Source organism: Salvelinus sp. IW2-2015, unplaced genomic scaffold, assembly GCF_002910315.2.
Source record: "Salvelinus sp. IW2-2015 unplaced genomic scaffold, ASM291031v2 Un_scaffold2290, whole genome shotgun sequence".
Lineage (NCBI taxonomy): Eukaryota > Metazoa > Chordata > Actinopteri > Salmoniformes > Salmonidae > Salvelinus > Salvelinus sp. IW2-2015.
In genome coordinates, this window is record NW_019943616.1 from 116,476 (window position 1) to 121,897 (window position 5,422).

The following is a 5,422-nucleotide window of genomic DNA, read 5'->3' on the forward strand; positions in this document are numbered from 1 at the left end:
AACTGCATTGTTGGTTAAAGGATGGTAAGTTAGCATTTCACTGTAAGGTCTACACCTGTTGTATTCGGCAGATATGACAAATACAATTTGATTTGTTTGGTATGTGACCAATAAAATTCGGTTTGATTTAATTGGTTTTATTTGGTCCTTCAGAGATTGTTGAGTTTTTACATCAGGTGATGAAGGAACTGAACAGAAGACTGGAGAGACACTTTAATTTAGATGCTGCCAACTTTACGTTTGTAATGTTTAGTGGATTAATTTGTATTGTAATATAATATTCATGCCTGGATTCTAGGACATCTGATTTTATACAATAGGTGCAAACTAACTGTGACAAAAGTAGTGTTTTTCATGTGTTACTTTTCTAATGTATTTATTGATTGGCATCCCTAATGTCACAATATGCTTTCTGTTTTGCTGGAGAACAGGTCTAGAGAACAGGAAGTAGAGAACAGGTCTTGGCAGTTAAAAGGAATGCATTAACAATACATCGTAGACATGAGACAAGGAACAGATTGGTCACCACTCCAGTACCTCATATCGCGTCATACCACATTAACTTATATAAGTGCCCACAGTCAAGATTAAGTKATCTAAGGGTGCACCACGGATTCTAAGACAAACTACTCCTTAACTTCTGAATATTGCACTATAGATACTGGATACKTAGAACTTGTATGTAGCTCTAGTCATATATGTATTACGGAATTATAAAATCAACCAATAAGACATTTTAGAATCAACAGAATTTCTATTTCACAATAATGGGTAAGTATTTGAATATTCATTATAATAAGCCACATTTGTACTATTTAAAAAAAAATCCGTCTGTAAACTCACTTTGAAATACATTTCCTGTCAATCATATAGAAAAGGGTCCTTATGCATTGTATAAGTACAATACCTTTGAAGTGATTCATGACGTTATTTCATAGAATATCTCAGATACCTTATTTTGTTTTTTTATGGCCATCCACCACAGGCTGAAATTAAACAAATGCATCTACTTATCAGGGATCTACYTTGTGCTACCGTTTTAGGGACATGTGCTCCTACATATGTTGCTGTGCTACCTGAAATGTTTATTTGGGAGCACCAGTGCCCCTAGAAGAAAAAAATCCCCCAGATAATACATGTTGTAATGATTTCTTCACTGTCCCTCAGCCTCAGTAGTATGCAAACCTYTGGTGTCACAGAAAGTTAGGAAAATGTAGATGAGCTTCAAAAGTAACTAGGATTCATATAGATCCAATGTAGGCTGTATCTCAATCTTATTTTGTTTTATTCTGGTGCTCCTAAACCTTGTATTTTGGGTTTAGGAMCAAACTGCAGTTGCTACATCCATTTGTTGACCTATAAATGAATGATATAAACCTGTTGATTTTTAAAGAATATAACTAATAAATGCCCCATGAGCTTAGTTCAACTGTCGTAGCCCATCAGATGCAAAATATATGCTTGTTTTTCCAATTTTGTAAAGTAAATGTAAACAAACACTGTATGGCAAGCGGTACCGGAGCGCCAAGTCTAGGTGCAAAATGTTCCTTAACAGCTTTCACCCCCAAGCCATAAGACTGCTGGATAATTAATCAAATGGCCACCCTTACTATTTGCATTGACCCCCCACCCTTTGTTTTTACACTGCTGCTACTCGCTGTTTATTATCACATTACACCTACCTATATGTACAAATTACCTCAACTAACCTGTACCCCCACACATTAAAAACCTCTACAGGATCGGTGGGTCCACCGCGGGACGGTTAAGCTAACGTAGGCTAACGCGATTAGCATGAGGTTGTAAGTAACAAGAACATTTAACAGGACATAGACATATCTGATATTGGCAGACAACAAAAATTATTGTTAATCTAACTGCACTGTCCAATTTACAGTAGATATTACCGTGAAAGAATACCATGCTATTGTATAAGYAGAGTGCACAGTTATGAACTGGAAAAGTTAATAATAAACCAATTAGGCGCATTTGGGCAGTCTTGAAACAACATTTTCAACAGAAATGCAATGGTTCATTGGATCAGCCTAAAACTTTGCACATACACTGCTAGTGGCCTACGTTTAAATTGCACCTGAAATTTAATAATAATAATAGTAATAATAATTATAATAATCCAGTGTCGTGTYGCAAGGTACAGAACGGCAGGCAGGCTCAGGGTCAGAGCAGGCAGAAAGGTCAAAACTGGGAAAAACAAGAAATCAGGAACTAAACCAGACAGGGGCATGGGGAAAACCGCTGGTAGGTTTCATGAAACAAAACTAACTGGCAACAGACAAGCAGACAACACAGGTATAAATACACTGGGGAGAATGGAGAAGATTGGCGATACCTGCAGCGGGTGGAGACAAGCATAAAGACAGGTGAAACAGATCAGGGTGTGATTACCAAAGTTTGTGTGATTATCTATAGATAACATCAGACTTTTACTGAGGGAATTGTTTATATGTTGTCAACTTTTTTATTCAATATAACATTTGGAAAAATGCAACAACTAAAAAATGCAAAAYAAATRATATATGTTTTTGTATTTAGAGATTTAAAAAGTATTCATCCATAATCTGCTTGTTAAAAGTCCACTCCTGGAATGTCTTAACAATATGAAACCAAAATACTTAGGCTGACTTCTTTCAGTGTCCAGAAAAATTGATTTGCGGTATATCTTTTTAGGGATAGGGGGCAGTTTTTTCACTTTGGATGAATTGGAGGAGGAGGTTATGAACTGTACTTTATTCTAGGCTCATCCTATATAACTACTGCTGTACACACCTTTTCTATTCAAATGCTGTCCGTACTGTCTATACATACGATTACATATTCCGGACTCTGACACGGCTCATTCTGATATTTCTTAATTTCTTTCTTTATTTAAAATACAATTTTTAATTTTCTTTCTTTATTTAAAATACAATTTTTTGTATTGTTAAGTATTACTGCACTGTTGGAGCTAACAACATAAGCATGTCACTGCCCCTGCTATAACATCTGCAAAATATGTATTTTATTTTATTTGGGTATTGACTGACGTGGGAATCTGATTTGATTAGTGAAATCATGTACTATTTGGATATATTTGTGTTGAGCTAGTGATGGAGCAGGTTATATGTGGAGGTAGCTAATACATAACAGGCACTGTYGGTCATATTTTCATGGTATTAGTTTACKTCTTTCAMTTTGAACAGTTGTTGTGCTTTAACCAAATCCATTTTATTGTATATTTATGTCTTTAGATCATAATTCTCAAAGAATACATAAGATGASTGTATACCAAGTTACATCAACAGCGCTCCTTTTAATGGGTAAGGGACATGTATTCAACAGAATTAGACATTTTAGATTATATATGTCATGTCATTGTTATTATTTTAATGAAATTAATGTTCCTCTGTTTTTTCTGAACAATAGTGGTCATTACAATGATTCCTACATCCGCAACCAATACAACAGTCACTGACGCATCAACAACAACTGTTAAAGCCGCAGCCACTACAACCATCACTGAGTCATCAAAAACAACTGGTGAACCAAATACAACCGTCATTGACGCATCGACAAAAACTGGTGAACCGCTACCACCGTCACTGATTCACCACCAACAACTGGTGAACCCACTACAACCACCATTCAATCAACAAAAACAACTAAAACCACCACTGAATCAACAAAAACAACTGGTGAACCAACTAAAACCACCACTGGAATCATCAAAATACAACTGGTGAACCAACTAAAACCACCACTGAATCAACAAGAACAACTTAGTGAACCAACTAAACCACCACTAAATCAACAAATACACTGGGAACCAACTAAAACCACCACTGAATCAACAAAAAATCCAACTAAAACCACCACTAATCAACAAAAACAACTGGTGAACCAACTAAAACCACCACTGAATCAACAAAAAAACAACGTGAACCAACTAAAACCACCACTGAATCATCAAATAACAACTGGTGAACCAACTAAAAACCACCACTGAATCAACAAGAACAACTAGGTGAACCAACTAAAACCACCACTGAATCAACAAAAAACAACTGGTGAAAAAACCACACTCATAAAAAACCACCACTGAATCATCAAATTACAACTGGTGAACCAGCAAACCAACTAGTCGAACCCAGACTACAACCGTTACGATTCACAGCAACCAGTGAAACCCTCAACCGTTACCGATTCATCAACTACCAGTGAAGCCACTACAAACCGTTACCGATTCATCAACTACCAGTGAAGCCGCTACAACCGTTACCGATTCATCAACTACCAGTGAAGCCGCTACAACGTCACCGGTGTTGTTGACAAAACGGATGCAGCTGCAACAGTCATGATCATAACAACAACAACTGGGAACCAAATACATCCATCATTGATGTGTCGAAAGTAACAGGTGAACCACTCCAACACATCATTGATGTGCGAAAGTAACAGGTGAACCCACGTCCAACCATCATTATGTGTCGAAAGTAAACAGGTGAACCCACTCCAACCATCATTGATGTGTCGAAGTAACAGTGAACCCACTCCACCATCATTGATGTGTCAAAGTACAGGTGAACCCACTCCAACCATCATGATGTGTCGAAAGTAACAGGTGAACCCACTCCAACCATCATTGATGTGTCGAAGTAAACAGGTGAACCACCCACATCATGATGTGTCGAAAGTAACAGGTGAACCCACTCCAACCGTCATTGATGTGTCGAAAGTAACAGGTGAACCCACTCCAACCATCATTGAGTGTCGAAAGTAACAGGTGAACCCACTCCAAACCGTCATTGATGTGTCGAAAGTAACAGGTGAACCCACTCCAACCATCATTGATGTGTCGAAAGTAACAGGTGAACCCACTCCAACCATCATTGACGTGTCGAAAGTAACAGGTGAACCCACTCCAACCATCATTGACGTGTCGAAAAGTAAACAGGTGAACCCACTCCAACCATCATGATGTGTCGAAAGTAACAGCGTGAACTCACTCCAACCATCATGACGGTCGAAAGTAACTGGTGAACCCACTAAAAACGTAACTGATTCATCAACAATTAACAGGTGAACCCACTTACAACCATCATTGACGTGTCGATAGCAACTGGTGAACCCACTGCAAACGTCACTGATTCATCAACAAACAACTGGGGAACAAAATACATCCATCACTGAGTCATCAAAAGAAACTGGGCAACCCACTATAACAGTAAGAGGATCATCGACCACTACTGGGAACACACTACAAGAGGTCCCTGCTGCGTCGACCACAAACTGGGGGAGCCCACTACAACTTGACATTGATGCATCAACTACTACTAGTGAAAACACAACAATGGTTAGTTGGTGAATCGGACCGACCAACTGGTTAACCACTTATTGACGGTACCTGGTGCATCACAATGCTACA

The 5,422-nt window shown here is 38.2% G+C and overlaps 1 long non-coding RNA gene across 1 annotated transcript; it reads left to right on the plus strand.

Moving 5' to 3' along the window:
- Positions 1-536: 536 nt before the first annotated feature.
- Positions 537-3,960, plus strand: LOC112073546 (uncharacterized). Its single transcript, XR_002894560.2, has 3 exons — positions 537-771; positions 3,249-3,317; positions 3,424-3,960. It is a non-coding gene; the product is annotated as an uncharacterized lncRNA (long non-coding RNA).
- Positions 3,961-5,422: the final 1,462 nt, after the last annotated feature.